Below are 18,295 nucleotides of genomic sequence, written 5' to 3'. Positions count from 1 at the left end.
GGAGGAGGTTACAGAGATAGGGAGGGTTGTAGGGGCTGGAGGAGGTTACAGAGATAGGGAGGGTTGTAGGGGCTGGAGGAGTTCACAGGGATCGGGAGGGTTGTAGGGGCTGGAGGAGGTTACAGAGATAGGGACGGTTGTAGGGACAGGAGGAGGTTACAGAGATAGGGAGGGTTGTAGGGGCTGGAGGAGGTTACAGAGATAGGGAGGTTTGTAGGGACAGGAGGAGGTTACAGAGATAGGGAGGGTTGTAGGGACAGGAGGAGGTTACAGAGATAGGGAGGGTTGTAGGGACAGGAGGAGGTTACAGAGATAGGGAGGGTTGTAGGGACAGGAGGAGGTTACAGAGATAGGGTGGGTTGTAGGGACAGGAGGAGGTTACAGAGATAGGGAGAGTTGTAGGGGCTGGAGGAGGTTACAGAGATAGGGAGGGTTGTAGGGGCTGGGGGAGGTTACAGAGATAGGGAGGGTTGTAGGGGGCTGGCGGAGGTTACAGAGATAGGGAGAGTTGTAGGGACAGGAGGAGGTTACAGAGATAGGGAGGGTTGTAGGGACAGGAGGAGGTTACAGAGATAGGGAGGGGTGCAGGGACAGGAGGAGGTTACAGAGATAGGGAGAGTTGTAGGGACAGGAGGAGGTTACAGAGATAGGGAGGGTTGTAGGGACAGGAGGAGGTTACAGAGATAGGGAGGGTTGTAGGGACAGGAGGAGGTTACAGAGATAGGGAGGGTTGTAGGGGCTGGAGGAGGTTACAGAGATAGGGACGGTTGTAGGGGCAGGAGGAGGTTACAGAGATAGGGAGGGTTATAGGGGCTGGAGGAGGTTACAGAGATAGGGAGGTTTGTAGGGACAGGAGAAGGTTACAGAGATAGGGAGGGTTGTAGGGACAGGAGGAGGTTACAGAGATAGGGAGGGTTGTAGGGACAGGAGGAGGTTACAGAGATAGGGAGGGTTGTAGGGACAGGAGGAGGTTACAGAGATAGGGAGGGTTGTAGGGACAGGAGGAGGTTACAGAGATAGGGAGGGTTGTAGGGACAGGAGGAGGTTACAGAGATAGGGAGGGTTGTAGGGACAGGAGGAGGTTACAGAGATAGGGAGGGTTGTAGGGACAGGAGGAGGTTACAGAGATAGGGAGGGGTGTCGGGGACAGGAGGAGGTTACAGAGATAGGGAGGGGTGTCGGGGACAGGAGGAGGTTACAGAGATAGGGAGGGTGTAGGGACAGGAGGAAGTCACAGAGACAGGGAGGGTTGTAGGGACAGGAGGAGGTTACAGAGATAGGGAGGGTTGTAGGGACAGGAGGAGGTTGCAGAGATAGGGAGGGTTGTATGGACAGGAGGAGGTTACAGAGATAGGGAGGGTTGTAGGGACAGGAGGAGGTTACAGAGATAGGGAGGGTTGTAGGGACAGGAGGAGGTTACAGAGATAGGGAGGGTTGTAGGGACAGGAGGAGGTTACAGAGATAGGGAGGGTTGTAGGGACAGGAGGAAGGTTACAGAGATAGGGAGGGTTGTAGGGACAGGAGGAGGTTACACAGAGGTAGGGAGGGTGAGTTTGATGTAAAAAGACTACTGAGCCCTCGGTTTCAGTATATAACAAGGCTTTAATCAACTGTTTCACAAGCATGAGATTTCTAGTTACAATCACTAGTTCCTGGTTACAGAAACATCCTGAGCAAGCTGGGCCCACGCCCGATTATTTATACTCCTTGGACGACACCACCAGCTGGCCGCTCAGTGTTACTTCACGAGTCATAATAAGATTCATGACATCCTTCATGCCTGAAAGTGGATTAGGCGGACCACGAATAGGCGCAGTATTTTGGATCTTCACTTGTGGCTGGAAGGCACGTCTCCTCGGACCTTGGTCCGTACTGGTAGATCGACGGGGCCCGTGTCACCTTGATCGACCTGCGGAAGACTGGGGAGATCGTGACTCCAGGTGCGGGTCCCCACAGGCGCTGAGCTGGCATCATCTTGGTTGGTAGCCGGGGATTGACCAGCGTCCTGGCTTCAGGTGGCCATCCCGTGGGGAGCGCTCGGCTCCCCGAGTTGATCCGGTGGAGTAGCCGGCAGACATTTACAGATAGAAATCAGTATTTGTAGGGAAATGGTGTTAGGGAAATTGATGGGATTGAAGGCCGATAAATCCCCAGGGCCTGATAATCTTCATCCTAGGGTACTTAAGGAGGTGGCCCTAGAAATAGTAGATGCATTGCTGATCATCTTCCAACATTCGATGGAATCTGGAACAGTACCCATGGATTGGAGGGTAGCTAATGTTACCCCACTATTCAAAAAAGGTGGTAGAGAAAAGGCAGGGAATTACAGACCGGTAAGCCTGACATCGGTAGTGGGGAAAATGCTAGAGCCAGTATAAAGGATGTAATAGCAGGGCTCTTGGAAAACAGTGACAGGATCGGACAAAGTCAACATGGATTTACAAAAGGTAAATCGTGCTTGACTAATCTACTGGAATTTTTTGAGGATGTAACTGATAGAATAGATAAGAGAGAACCAGTGGATGTGGTGTATTTGGACTTTCAAAAGGCTTTCGATAAGGTCCCGCATAAGAGATTAGCGTGTAAAGTTAAGGCACATGGGATTGGGGGCAAGGTATTGACTTGGATAGAGAACTGGTTGGCAGACAGAAAGCAAAGAGTTGGAATAAACGGCTCTTTTTCCGAGTGGCAGGCAGTGATTAGTGGGGTACCGCAGGGATCAGTCCTTGGACCCCAGCTTTTCACAATATATATTAATGATCTAGACGAGGGAACTGGATGTAATATCTCCCAAGTTTGCAGACGACACAAATCTGGGTGGGCGTGTGTGCTGTGAGGAGGATGCCAAGATACTCCAGTATGATTTGGACAGGTTGGGTGATTGGGCAGAAGCATGGCAGGTGCAATATAAAATGGATAAATGTGAGGTTATCCACTTTGGTGTCAAAAACAGGAAGGCAGATTATTATCTGAATGGCAATAGATTGGGAGAAGGGGAAGTGCAATGAGACCTGGGCGTCCTTGTGCACCAGTCACTGAAGGTAAGCATGCAGGTGCAGCAGGCGGTTAAGAAGGCAAATGGTATGTTGGCCTTCGTAGGGAGAGGATTTGAGTACAGGAACAAGGATGTCTTGCTGCAGTTGTACAGGGCCTTGGTGAGACCACATCTTGAGTATTGTGTGCAGTTTTGGTCGCCTTATCTGAGGAAGGAGGTTCTTGCCATGGAAGGAGTGCAGCGAAGATTCACTAGGCTGATACCTGGGATGGCAGGAATGACGTATGAGGAGAGATTGGGTCGATTGGGCTTATACTTGTTGGAGTTTCAAAGAATGAGAGGGGATCTCATTGAAACTTATAAAATTCTAACAGGACTAGACAGACTAGATGCAGGAAGGATGTTCCCGATGGTCGGTGGGTCCAGAACCAGGGATCACAGTCTAAGGATAAGGGGTAAGCCACTTAGGACAGAGATGAGGAGGAATTTCTTCACCCAGAGAGTGGTGAACCTGTGGAATTCTCTACCAAAGAAGGCAGTAGAGGCCAACTCATTAAATATATTCAAGAAGGAGTTAGATATATTTCTTATATATAAGGCTAAAGGGATCAAGGGATATGTAGAGAAGGCAGGAACAGGCTACTGAATTTGGATGATCAGCCATGATCTCATTGAATGGCGGAGCAGGCTCGAGGGGCCAAATGGCCTACTCCTGCTCCTATCTTCTATGTTTAGATCCCTTGATGTCCCAGGTAGGGCATCATCCTCAAAGGAGCGCAGAGCATTGGTATCATTACCATGGGTTCCTCTACCAGTTGAGTCCGTGGGATTGGTTGGACAGGGAGCCAGATCTCGGAGTGAAATGGTGGACTCCCGGCCATCAGGGTAGCGCACGTGCGCGTAAGTGGGATTAATGTCCGTTAGCTCCACCTCAACGACGTGGGGATCGTTTTTGGAAGGTCGGACGAATCTTCGGAGCAGCACGGGGCCGAGAGCTGCCAACCATGACAGTAGGGACGTCCCGTGAGTGGAGCGACGCTGGAACCTGAAGAATCGCTCGTGAGGAGTGACATTGGTGGACGTAGAAAGAAGAGACCTGATGGAATGCAATGCGTCAGGGAGCATAGTTTCCCACTGCTGGTCTGGTAGGTTGCGTGACCTCAGCGCAAGACGAACAGCGTTCCAAATGATAGCATTGTATCTCTCAACCTGTCCATTACCGATGGGATGATACGGTGTTGTTTTGCTTGTGGCGATTCCCCGTTGGGAGAGATAACTTTTGAGTTCGCTTGACATGAAGGAGGGACCCCGATCAGAGTGGATGAAATTGGCCGTTCCACAAAGGGAAAAGACCTGATTGAGGCATTTGATCACTGTGGAAGTAAGCATATTGGGACAGGGGAAAGCAAAGGGAAAGCGTGAATATTCGTCCACCATAGTAAGTAAGTAGGTGTTTCGCGTTGAGGAAGGCAATGGCACTTTAAAGTCAATGCTGAGTTGCTGCATAGGCTGCATAGCGTGTATGAGCGAGCCATCCGATGGACGGAAGAATTGCGGTTTTAATTCTGCACAAATTCTACAGGAGGAGCACGTTCTTTTCACATCTTCCGTAGAAAATGGGAGATTTTTAGATCGCACAAAGTGCAACATACGGGTAACGCCAGGATGGCATAAGTCAGTATGAAGATCCGCAAGAGTCGAAGTTGACATAGAAGAGCAGAATGCATGCGTGAAGGTATTCGGGGCCACAATCTCTTTGCCGGGTCGATAATGTATGGTGTATCCAAAGGCGGCCAATTCCATCCTCCAGAGTTGTGTTTTGTTATTCTTGATCTTAGTGCGTTTCCGGTTATCCAGCATAAAGGCCACGGAGCGCTGATCGGTTATAAGCGTGAAATGGCGACGAGCGAGAAAATGACTCCATTTATGCACTGCTTCGATGATGGCCGTAGCCTCCTTCTCGACAGGAGGATAATGGAGCTCGCTACCCTGCAAAGTTCTGGACAGAAATACAACGGGTCGACCACCTTGATTCAAGGTAGCAGAGATCGCCACCTCCAATGCATTGCACTCGACCACGAAAGGGAGGTTTTCATCAATGGAACGAAGCGTGGCTTTTTCCTGTTGTCGCTTGAGGAGGTTGAAAGCTGAAATAGCCGTTACCTCCAATGGAAATGACTTTGCGTGAAGCAGGGGCTAGACCTTGTCGGAGAAGACGGGTATCCACTTCGCATAATAGGCGAACATGCCGAGTGCCCGGCGAAGAGAGCCAAGATTCATAGGGGGAGGGAGCTCCTGAAGCAGACGAATTCGCTCCGGATCCGGTTTGATGACACCGTTGCCCACCCAATAGCCAAGGATGTTGACTGATGGTACTGATTTCATAGATTTGGACTCATTTAAGGTTAAGTTGCGACGATGGAGAACGTCAAAAAATTTCTGGAGGTTGGCATCATGCTCCTTCTGGTCATGACCAGCAATGGTGATATTATCCAGATATGGAAAAGTGTCCGTTAAGTTCTCCTGTTTGACTAGGCTATCCATTGCCCGTTGAAAGACGGCCACCCCATTGGTGACCCCAACTGGAAGGTGACAAAACTGGTAAAGCCGACGATTGGCCTCAAAGGCCGTATACTTTTTGTCAGAGTCCTTTAACGGTACTTGATGGTATGCGCTCCTTAAATCAAAAGTTGAAAATACCTTGTAGTTGGCAAGGTTATTGACCATGTCATCGATGCGTGGTAGTGGGTCGGCATCCAGGTCGGTATACTGTTTTAATAGTTTACGAGTAATTGATGCAAAGACGTTTCTTGTGTTGCTTCAGAGGATTTTTAACAACGATGACTTGAGCCCGCCAGGAAGATGAACATGGCTCAATGATTCCGTCAGTTAGAAAGCGAGAGATTTCTGCCTCGATAAAGGATCGATCATCTTGGCTGAAACGTCATGATTTAGTGACTATGGGCTTACATCGGGGGGAAAGATTGGCAAACAAGGAAGGCTTGTTGAGCGAAGCCGCCGAAAGCGCATAAAACAGTACTTTGGAAATAGTAAGCTCTGGCATTGACCCTCCAAACTCGAAAGTGAGTCTTTTGTGTTGTTTCTGGAAATCCTGTCCCAGGAGCACATCACTGCATAGGTTATTGAGCACCCCGAGCTGGGTGGAGAAATAAGTGCGGCCATTGAGAATAAGGTCGACAAGGCAAAAGCCGGAAGAGCTGGTGGTCAGTGTCGTCAGAGCCATTGCAATTTTCCTGTCCGAGGGGTAAATACACAGTTTTAACTTACTGACAGCCTGCTCACTAATGAAGCTGTCAGAGCTGCATGAGTCGATTAGTGCACTCAAAATGTGTCCATTTACTGAAAACTTTGTGACTGCATGGGACAGACTTTGGGGAAAAACAGCTGTGATTGGAGGAGGGGCAGTTTTACCCTTGACAGCTGTAACCTTAGTAGTGGATCTTGGGGGAGGAGCAGTTTTATAGATTGCAGCTGTAAACTTAGTAGTGGCTCTTGGGGGAGGAGCAGTTTTATAGATAGCAGCTGCAAAACTAACAGGAGCTCTCGACCAGTATACCTTAGAAAAGTGGCCTTTCTTACTAACAGCGGCTCTTGACGCATACCTTAGAAAAGTGACCTTTCTTGCTGCAATGGTTGCAGGTTGCGTTACGAGCAGGACAAAATTTACTATAGTGGAATGCACCTCCACAGAAGAAACACTTCCTTCCAGATTGCCAAGGTGCCGCTAGGGCAGGGTCGTCATCAGTGAAGGCTTCTAGGGTAGGGTTGTCATCCGCTAGGTTAGAGTCATCATCAGTGAGGGCTTCTGCCCGAGACCTATCGAAGGAGTCATTAAAAGTGATATAAGCAGCCCATGCCAGTGGTAAAAGATAGGTATCTGCAGTCCTCTTTGCTAAGTCCAGGGAACACGCCTGGTCATAGGCAGCCTGTAACTCGAGGGTTTTATTCTCCAACAGTTGCTGGCATATGAAGGGAGACGTAATTCCGTTAATAAAAGAATCACGAATTAACTCCTCCTGGTACTGCTCGGCTGTGACAGCTTTAAGATTACAATCCTTGCTGAGCCTGCGAAGCTTTTGAAGGAATTCGTCAAGTGATCCCTCGGGTTGTTGTCGAGTAGTGGCCAGTAGATGCCGAGCAAAAATTTCATTTGGGGCCTTAACATATAGTCGCTGTAATATTAGGATAGCGGAGTCATAGTCGACACAGTCTTCGATATAGTCAAACACATGAGGAGATACGTAATTGGCAAGTATCTCTAATTTATCAGGAACATTCTCACCACACGCTCTGATGAAGTTGCTGAAGGTACGATATCAGTGTTTCCAATCCTTAGCAGTTGTAGGTGAATTTGGGTCCAGGTCAAGATGGGCGGGTCTGAGTAGTTTGTCCATGATGGATTGATTACTACGCCGGAGTTCCCTTCTACAGTTGAAGTCGTAGCTGGCTGTTCCCGAAATCACTCAGAGCGTGGAGCCGATACACAGTTGATTAAATTGATGTAAAAAGACTACTGAGCAATTGGTTTGAGTATAAAACAAGGCTTTAATCAACTGTTTCACAACCATGAGATTTCTAGTTACATCACTAGTTCCTGGTTACAGAAACATCCTGAGCAAGCTGGGCCCACGCCCAGATATTTATACTCCTTGGACGGTGCCGCCAGCTGGCCACCCAGTGTTAATTCATGAGTCATGATAAGATTCATGAAATAGGGCTGGAGGAGGTTACAGGGATCGTGAGGGGTGTAGGGCTGGAGGAGGTTACAGAGATAAGGAGTGGTGTAGGGCTGGAGGAGGTTACAGAGATAGGGAGTGGTGTAGGGCTGGAGGAGGTTACAGAGATAAGGAGTGGTGTAGGGCTGGAGGAGGTTACAGAGATAGGGAGTGGTGTAGGGCTGGAGGAGGTTACAGAGATAAGGAGTGGTGTAGGGCTGGAGGAGGTTACAAAGATAGGGAGTGGTGCAGGGCTGGAGGAGGGTACAGAGATAGGGAGTGGTGTAGGGCTGGAGGAGGTTACAGAGATAAGGAGCGGTGTAGGGCTGGAGGAGGTTACAGGGATCGTGAGGGGTGTAGGGCCAGAGGAGGTTACAGAGATAGGGAGTGGTGTAGGGCTGGAGGAGTTTATAGAGATCAGGAGGGTTGTAGGGCCGGAGGTGTATTGATTTCTTTGTGGGTTCAATGACGAGACTTTTATGAAAGAGAATGACTTTTAATCTAAAGTCTGTTCAACTCTTTTATACAGCATTTACAGGAGACATCAAGCTAGTGATGCATCTAGAACGAAACTGAAACTAAAACCTAACTGCCTTGCTTGTCTCGGTCACATGCCCTCTGCTGGTCAGGCACAAGCAATCAATACATGCAAACATGCTATTAAGGCATCATAATCGAACAGGCAAATACCATCTCTATTTGCTGATATCATTACATCTCCTTTTCTTAAAACAAAAGTATTTTACTTTTAACTAACAACATGTTTTCTTTGTATTAATCTACATTTTAACTGTAACACTTAATGAACTTACATTATCATTATCATGATCAAGGTTTTTTAACCTTGCTTTGTGTGTTCACATGAAATATGTCAATACACTAGAACTTGAAGAAAGAATAAGATAACATTACTTCCTTCTATAACAATAGTCCTTAAATTTGCTCAATGAGTCTCTCAGGAGGCTTCACGTGTCTTGAGGATTTTCTGATTGATTGTCCTTGAATCTGAGTTGTTGCCTCAGATGATTGGTTCTCAGCTGTGTGATCAGGTTGTTCAACAGTATCAGTCTCTTGGCCTGCTGTGGCTGGTCCCATGAGAAGATCTCGACGATTTCTTCTCAGAACAGCACCCTCATCTGTCTGAATGGTGTATGATCTTGGTTGAACTTCACTCAGGACAGTTCCCTTCTGAGTCCATGTGTTTGTTTTGTCTTTCAACCTTACTTGGTCACCAGTGTGGAGTTCAGGTAGGTTTTGTGTTCCTCTGTCATAGTAGTACTTTTGCTTTTCTTTCTGTTGTTCTTTGAACTTCCTCACTTTCTCCCCCTCTTTCGTTTTCAGGAGGTTCTCCGGGATGGGTAGGTTTGACCTTAGCCGACGTCCCATCAGGAGTTGGGCTGGTGACTTACCACACTCGAGCGGCGTTGTGCGGTATACAAGCATGCTCTGGTAGAAGTCAGTTCCACTGTCTTTTGCCTTGTACTTCAGTCTTTTCACTGTGTTTGCAGGCTCCCCTGGGTCAACAGCTCTGGACAACGTGTCTGCTGTATACATCAGCTTACCCAGTGTGTACGCAACATTCAGTTCATCATAGACTGTCTCTCCTTCGCTTTCCACAATGAGGACTCTCTTTACCAGGTTCAGTCTCTCACGGGCTTTTAAACCTAGTATGGCTTGCACATCCTTTGGCACCACGATTAATGCTAGCTTGTGCTCTCTGTCCTTGTGTGTTACTTTGACAATGCATCTTCCTTTCACTGGTATATCAGTCCCTGAGTATCCTGTCACTTTCACTTTGATTCCATGTATCTTTGGTCTGGGTCTAATTTTCTTAAAATCAGTCTCTAATATCACATTAACTTGTGCTCCAGTGTTCAATTTAAATGGAATGTGTATGTCATTCACTTTTAGTGTCAACATCCAGTCTCTTTCTTCTTTTTTGTTTTCAGACACAACATCCACATTGAACTCCTCTATCCCGCTTTCATCTACTGCATGGACCTTGCTTTGTTGTGCTTGGTTCTTACAGCAACGGGCATAATGGTTGTTTTTGTTGCAACTATTGCATGTTTTACCATATGCTGGACACTTTCTTGGTGGATGCTGTGTACCGCATCGACTACATGACTTTCGATTGTCCCTTTCATTTTCGTTCGCTGGCCACGCCTCTTTTTTCACATTGGCGCTCTTTTTGTTAAGCGGTTCATGTCCGTTCATTCTCACTGCATCCACGTTGCAGCTATTGTCACTGAACAGCTCATTTGCCTGCAACTTCACAGTCTCTGTAGCCCTACACAGTGCTATGGCTTTTCCCAGGTCTAGATCTTGCTCTCTTAGCAGTCTTTCCCTTAGACCATTATCTGGAATACCACACACCAGTCTGTCTTTTATCAGCGAGTCTGTCAGTCCCCCAAATTCACATGTTTGCTTCGGTTTCTCAGTTCAGTCACATACTGATTAATAGTCTCACCTGTTTTCTGTACACATGTGAAAAATCTGTGCCTCTCAAATGTCACGTTACGTTTAGGTATGCAGTAGGCCTCAAACTGTTCCATTATTTTATCTAGTTTCATTTTGTCTCCATTAGCAACGAATGTGAAGTTATTATACACCTCCAGCACTTCATCACCCACGACATGTAAGAACACTGACGATTTCTTATTATCACTTTTCTCGTCAGCTCCGATTGCCGCTAAATACAACGCTACACGTTGTTTGAATCTCCTCCAATTTTCAGCCACATTACCTGTCAACTGAAGCGTCGCCGGTGGGAGTAAACCTTCCATTTTTCACTTCGTTAGCTATTCTCTAATGGTAAGTAACGATGTTCTCTTTTGGCTTGCTAATCTGTGGAGAGCTGATTTAACTTCAGATTTTTTCTCTTCATCTCTTTCAGTCACTTCTGACACCATGTATTGATTTCTTTGTGGGTTCAATGACGAGACTTTTATGAAAGAGAATGACTTTTAATCTAAAGTCTGTTCAACTCTTTTATACAGCTTTTACAGGAGACATCAAGCTAGTGATGCATCTAGAACGAAACTGAAACTAAAACCTAACTGCCTTGCTTGGCTCGGTCACATGCCCTCTGCTGGTCAGGCACAAGCAATCAATACATGCAAACATGCTATTAAGGCATCATAATCGAACAGGCAAATACCATCTCTATTTGCTGATATCATTACAGGCGGAGGTTACAGAGATAGGGAGGGGTGTAGGGCTGGAGGATGTTACAGAGATGGGGAGGGGTGTAGGGCTGGAGGGGTTACAGAAATAGGAAGGGGTGTAGGGACGGGAGGAGGTTAGAGCGATAGGGAGGGTTGTAGGGACAGGAGGAGGTTACAGAGATAGGGAGGGATGTAGGGACAGGAGGAGGTTACAGAGATAGGGAGGGGTGTAGTGCAGGAGGAGGTTACAGAGATCGGGAGAGTTATAGCGAAAGGAGGAGGTTACAGAAATCGGGAGGGTTGTATGGCTGGAGGAGAGATCAGGATGGTTATAGGGGCTGGAGGATGTTACAGAGATAGGGATGGTTGTAGGGGCTGGAGGAGGTTACAGAGATCGGGCAGGGTGTAGGGCTGGAGGAGGTTACAGAAATATGGAGGGCTGTAGGGGCTGGAGGAGGTTACAGAGATAGTGAGGGTTGTAGGGGGCTGGAGGAGGTTACAGAGATAGGGAGGGTTGTAGGGGGCTGGAGGAGGTTACAGAGATAGGGAGGGTTGTAGGGGCTGGAGGAGGTTACAGAGATAGGGAGGGTTGTAGGGGCTGGAGGAGGTTACAGAGATAGGGAGGGTTGTAGGGGCTGGAGGAGTTTACAGAGATAGGGAGGAGTGTAGGGGGCTGGAGGAGGTTACAGAGATAGGGAGGGGTGTAGGGGCTGGAGGAGGTTACAGAGATAGGGAAGGTTGTAGGGGGCTGGAGGAGGTTACAGAGATAGTGAAGGGTGTAGGGCCGGAGGAGGTTACAGAGATCAGGAAGGGTGTAGGGGCTGGAGGGGGTTACAGAGATGGGGAGGGGTGTAGGGTGGGAGGGGGTTCTAGAGATGGGGAGGGATGTAGGGCCGGAGGGGGTTATAGAGATAAGGAGTGGTGTAGGGCCGTAGGATGTTACAGAGATCAGGGGCGGGGGCTGGAGGAAGTTACAGAGGTAAGGGGTGGGGGCTGGAGGAGGTTACAAAGATCAGGGGTGGGGGCTGGAGGAGGTTACAGAGGTCAGGGTGGGGGCTGGAGGAGGTTACAGGGGTCGGGGGCGGGGGCGGGGACTGGAGGAGGTTACAGAGGTCAGGGGTGGGGGCTGGAGGAGGTTACAGAGATCGGGGGCGGGGACTGGAGGAGGTTACAGAGGTCAGGGGTGGGGACTGGAGGAGGTTACAGAGGCCAGAGGCGGGGACTGGAGGAGGTTACAGAGGTCGGGGGCGGGGGCGGGTGTGGGGGCTGGAGGAGGTTACAGAGGTCGGGGGCGGGGACTGGAGGAGGTTACAGAGGTCAGGGGTGGGGACTGGAGGAGGTTACAGAGGTCAGAGGCGGGGACTGGAGGAGGTTACAGAGGTCGGGGGCGGGGGCGGGGGTGGGGGCTGGAGGAGATTACAGAGGTCAGGGGTGGGGACTGGAGGAGGTTACAGAGGTCAGGGTCGGGGCGGGGCGGGGACTGGAGGCGGTTACAGAGGTCAGGGGTGGGGGCTGGAGGAGGCTACAGAGGTCGGGGGTGGGGGCTGGAGGAGTTTACAGAGATCGGGAGGAGTGTAGGGGGCTGGAGGAGGTTACAGAGATAGGGAGGGGTGTAGGGGCTGGAGGAGGTTACAGAGATAGGGAAGGTTGTAGGGGGCTGGAGGAGGTTACAGAGATAGTGAAGGGTGTAGGGCCGGAGGAGCTTACAGAGATCAGGAAGGGTGTAGGGGCTGGAGGGGGTTACAGAGATGGGGAGGGGTGTAGGGTGGGAGGGGGTTCTAGAGATGGGGAGGGATGTAGGGCCGGAGGGGGTTATAGAGATAAGGAGTGGTGTAGGGCCGTAGGATGTTACAGAGATCAGGGGCGGGGGCTGGAGGAAGTTACAGAGGTAAGGGGTGGGGGCTGGAGGAGGTTACAAAGATCAGGGGTGGGGGCTGGAGGAGGTTACAGAGGTCAGGGTGGGGGCTGGAGGAGGTTACAGGGGTCGGGGCGGGGGCGGGGACTGGAGGAGGTTACAGAGGTCAGGGGTGGGGGCTGGAGGAGGTTACAGAGATCGGGGGCGGGGACTGGAGGAGGTTACAGAGGTCAGGGGTGGGGACTGGAGGAGGTTACAGAGGCCAGAGGCGGGGACTGGAGGAGGTTACAGAGGTCGGGGGCGGGGGCGGGTGTGGGGGCTGGAGGAGGTTACAGAGGTCGGGGGCGGGGACTGGAGGAGGTTACAGAGGTCAGGGGTGGGGACTGGAGGAGGTTACAGAGGTCAGAGGCGGGGACTGGAGGAGGTTACAGAGGTCGGGGGCGGGGGTGGGGGCTGGAGGAGATTACAGAGGTCAGGGGTGGGGACTGGAGGAGGTTACAGAGGTCAGGGTCGGGGCGGGGCGGGGACTGGAGGCGGTTACAGAGGTCAGGGGTGGGGGCTGGAGGAGGCTACAGAGGTCGGGGGTGGGGGCTGGAGGAGTTTACAGAGATCGGGGTCGGGCCGGGAGCGGGGACTGGAGGAGGTTACAGAGGTCAGGGGCGGGGACTGGAGGAGGTTACAGAGGTCAGGGGTCGGGGGCGGAGGCGGGGACTGGAGGAGATTACAGAGGTCAGGGGTGGGGACTGGAGGAGGTTACAGAGGTCGGGGGCGGGGAATGGAGGAGGTTACAGAGGTCAGGGGTCGGGGCGGGGTCGGGGACTGGAGGAGGTTACAGAGGTCAGGGGCGGGGACTGGAGGAGGTTACAGAGGTCGGGTCGGGGTCGGGGGCGGGGACTGGAGGAGGTTACAGAGGTCAGGGGTGATGACTGGAGGAGGTTACAGAGGTCGGGGGCGGGGACTGGAGGAGGTTACAGAGGTCAGGGGTCGGGGGCGGAGGCGGGGACTGGAGGAGATTACAGAGGTCAGGGGTGGGGACTGGAGGAGGTTACAGAGGTCAGGGGCGGGGACTGGAGGAGGTTACAGAGGTCAGGGGTCGGGGCGGGGTCGGGGACTGGAGGAGGTTACAGAGGTCGGGGGCGGGGACTGGAGGAGGTTACAGAGGTCAGGGGCGGGGACTGGAGGAGGTTACAGAGGTCGGGGTCGGGGTCGGGGGCGGGGACTGGAGGAGGTTACAGAGGTCAGGGGTGGGGACTGGAGGAGGTTACAGAGGTCAGGGGCGGGGACTGGAGGAGGTTACAGAGGTCGGGGTCGGGGCGGGGTCGGGGACTGGAGGAGGTTACAGAGGTCAGGGGCGGGGACTGGAGGAGGTTACAGAGGTCGGGGTCGGGGCGGGGTCGGGGACTGGAGGAGGTTACAGAGGTCAGGGGCGGGGACTGGAGGAGGTTACAGATGTCGGGGGCGGGGACTGGAGGAGGTTACAGAGGTCAGGGGCGGGGACTGGAGGAGGTTACAGAGGTCAGGGGCGGGGACTGGAGGAGGTTACAGAGGTCAGGGGCGGGGACTGGAGGAGGTTACAGAGGTCAGGGGCGGGGACTGGAGGAGGTTACAGAGGTCAGGGGCGGGGACTGGAGGAGGTTACAGACGTCGGGGGCGGGTGCAGGGGCGGGGGCGGGGATGTGGGAGGGGTGAGTCCATGGAGCAGGAAGACGCAGTAACGTGCCATTGCTGAATGATGCTCAGACTGAACACAGCAGTGACGGGCCGAATGGTCTCCTCCTGTGCCAATAACACACCGGAAAGAGGCTGCTTACTTCATCTTATCATACAGATTGCAGCTTTCAAGTGACATCATCAGGCTTGCGTACGCCCTTCATTCGGTCTTATCGTACAGATTGCAGCTGTCCTGGTCGCTGCTGTCCCTCTGCGCTTACCGTGTTGTCTCTCACTGCCCTTTAATATGTTTCCTGGGGTATTTTGAATGCTGAGCTTCATCCCACTGTACCAGTCCCCCTGTGATAATGGATTGCGTTTCCTAATCACCCGTGGCCCTGAATATCAGGCGCTGTGTATAAGGGGCGGCTGATCCGTGACCCCCCATGTTGCACCTCCACACAAGACAAATTTCTAGCCCTTAATCTTTTTGTCCCTCACTCAGAATGCTGAGGGCGAGTCCGCATATTGTCTTCAAGGATCCTGGTGACCATCTCTGCATTTTCCAGGGACACTGGAAGCCCCAAATTTGGAAACAGAGGGGGAAAAATTTGGTTCTTTGTGCCACCCGTTAGCGCCTAAAGAGGCCGACAAGTGGGGCGCTAACCAACTAGCGCCCAGGCGCAGCAAACCCTGCGCCTCTCCCCATATTGAGCGGACATTTTGCGCTGGCGCTAAACCGTAGCGCCCGCTCACCGGCGCACGCAGATCATGACGTCATTTCAGTGTGCAACACCTTTGGGGCACCCCGGACCGCAAATTCAGTGGCGCCCCCCTCCGTTCCGCCTGGCGCTAATAAGGACAGCTTACCTGAAACGTTTCCCAGTCGCTATCGAGCTGGGGGGGCGTTCTTTATAGGGGACTGTTGTGGTTTAAATGCGGCAGCCATTTTTGGACCACAACTTCTTAGAGAGATACAGAGAGTTGCTCAGCTGCAGACGGAGAGCCATTTCAACATTGAGCCAGCGCTGGCAGAAGAACTTCAGCCTTCTGACCATTACCTTGCTGTTGGTGAGCATCTGAAACGGCAAAACTTTCTGTGCGCACTTAATATGGGGGTGGCATTGGATGGGAACGTCCTGCTTCTGAATCATCTTGACAGGGCACAGAAATGCAGGGATAGAGGGGCAGGCATGGCCAGATGGAGGAGGGCCAACAGACATTGCCACATGAGACTTTACGCTGCCAGGGTTTTCAGACAGCAATTTTCATATTTGAACATGTCGGAGGAGCAGTGTTTCCGAAGGCTGCGCTTTAGTAGGGAGGTGGTGACTGAGCTGTGCCACCTGCTTCAGCCAGATCTGCAGCCTCAGCTAAGGTGCAGGACATCTCTGTCGGTGGCTGTGAAGATCACTGTTGCCCTTAACTTCTATGCAAGCGGCTCCTTTCAGGCCGCAACTGGGGACATAGCCAACATCTCGCAGTTCGCGGTGCATTGCTGCATCCGTCAAGTGACTGATGCCCTCTTTAAAAGGAGGCGGCAATACATGTCCTTCCCAATGACCCCGGACAAGCAGAGGGAGCGCGCAGAAGGCTTCGCAAGAATAGCGGACTTCCCCATGGTGCAGGGCGCCATTGACTGCACGCATGTGGCTTTGCGGGTGCCTGTAGAGAATGCGGAGGAGTTCCGCAACCGCAAGGGGTTCCATTCATTGAATGTACAGCTGGTCTGTGACCACCGACAGCTGATCCTCGCTGTGAATGCCCAGTTTCCAGGCAGCAGCCACGACGCCTTCATCTTGCGCCAGACCTCTGTGGCAGACCTATTCGAGGCCCCGGCTCACCCAGGAGGATGGCTTCTCGGGGACAAGGGCTATGCTCTGTGCCCGTGGCTGATGACCCCGCTCCGTTCGCCCAGCGAGCCATCAAGCGACCAGGAACATTATTGAGCACACAATCGGCGTGTTAAAGCAACGGTTCCATTGTCTGGACCATTCCGGAGGTGCGCTTCAGTACTCACCTGAGCGAGTCTCCAGCTTCGTGGTTGTGTGTTGCATGTTACATAACCTCGCCATCCTGAGGGCCCAGCCAATGCCACCAGACATTGAAGCACCAGCAGAGGAGGAGGAGGAGGAGGAGGAAGAGGAGGAGGAGCAGCACCAAGGACGGGAGGGAGACAGAAAGTGGAAGGGCCGTCCGTCAGAGGCTTATCAGAAGCCGCTTCTAGGCCACTCTCAGGGAACGTTTGCTGCCATTCCAAGAGCAGGAATGGAACTGTTCTGATACCCCAAAGCCTGTGAAGGGCAAAATGTATATAAAGAGCAGACATGGCCATTGTAAATAAAGAAATTTGTTTATTTAACAAGATGTGCTTCCTTCCCGCATGACAAAGTAATGGCAACAAAAAGCTAAACAAACAGACTGCCACATAAGTGACTCGCACACCTGGGAGACTGTCCAAAACATCACTAACATTCAGACCAGCATCCTCGGCCTTGAATTCTACAAATAACAGGTAAGAGCAGCACCTTCTACTTTCTTCCCCTCGATGGTGATCTGCTTCGCTTGCGAGATTGGCCCCTTCCCTCCCTGCAGCTCCTCCGTAATGGGACCCCAGTGGCTGCAGCAAAGCTGGGGGAGGCCTGCTGACTGTCCGAAAGCGCAGATGCCCCTGAGGGACGGCCTGGACGAGCTCTGGGCTTGGAGGGCCCAGCTGCTGACTGCTCCAACTCTGCATGGGTGGAAGCAGTCTGTCCTACAGGTGGTGGCAGCTGCAGTGGAGACGTGCCAGTGGTGGCATCAGGAATGCTGTCATCCTGAGAGCGGACAGCAGCTCCCTGGTTGGCCGACACACTGGCACTCTGACGGGGCAGCACCGCAGCATGCGCAGCAATCGGCTGGTCCACAGATTGCTGGCCTGCTGTGGTGCTGCAAGGGCCCCGGGTAATCCTGCCCGATCCAGCGAGGGTGGCAGCAGTCAGTGCTCACGTGGCCTCAATCTACGTCTGCATGAGACCAGCGAGTGACTGCGTGGCAGCACTCAGCACTTGCGTGGCAGGTGCCAGTGCTTCGGTGAAGCCCTGGACAATCCTTTCCAGTGCTGTCCCGAAGTCCTGCGCAATCCTGGCCTGTGCTGCGCCGAAGTCTTGGACACTCCTTGCCAGTGTCTCGATGGATTCAGGCATCCTTGCCACTGCAGCCATGAGCTCAGTGTGCCTCAGCCCAGCCTGAGCGCTCATTTCTGTGAGGGCACGCACCTCTTCTGCGCTCTGTGCAGCAGCACTCGGGGCCCGACTCGCCCTCTGGGGAGATGGCCCCCGAGCTTCCCTATCCCCCCCGCGTTGCTGCAGGCCGCTGGTTCCTGGAGCTGGATCCTCCTCAGAGCATTCCCCCCCGCTCCCCTCCAGGGGAGTAGTCTCCCCAGTCTGCAGATGGGCTGGCTCGCCTGAGGGTGGTACGGATGGTCCGGCTTCCTCCTGCTCGTCACCTCCCGAGTCAGCCGCAGTGGCAGCTTGAGGGCCCGGCTCCCGAGCTGGTGATGCAGCATCTGAAAGCAGGGAGGTTGAAGAGTGGCTTTAGCGAAAGGACAGGGTGGCAGCAAGAGATGCATGTGTGCTGCAATGCACTGACTTGGGTCCAGAGTGAAAAAGCATGCTGGTGTGGGGAACAAGTGGAAGGAGAGAGTTCAAATAGGTGATGACCTTACCACCGCTGCGCACAATGGGGTCGGCAGATCCAGAGGCGATGGGACCACTCATTCGGCTTGCAACGATCTGGTGGACTCGCTCCTCCAGGTCTGTAAGGGTCTGCAGGTGAGGCCGGCCTCCTCCGGTACGAAGCTGTTGTCTGCGGTTACTCGCCAGCTTGGCCTGCAAGAGAAAGGATGGGGTGT

Source organism: Somniosus microcephalus, chromosome 3, assembly GCF_052327205.1.
Source record: "Somniosus microcephalus isolate GS21.2 chromosome 3, FLI_Smic_1.0, whole genome shotgun sequence".
NCBI lineage: Eukaryota > Metazoa > Chordata > Chondrichthyes > Squaliformes > Somniosidae > Somniosus > Somniosus microcephalus.
The sequence above is the reverse complement of the archived record's forward strand: the minus strand, read 5'-3'. Positions refer to the sequence as shown.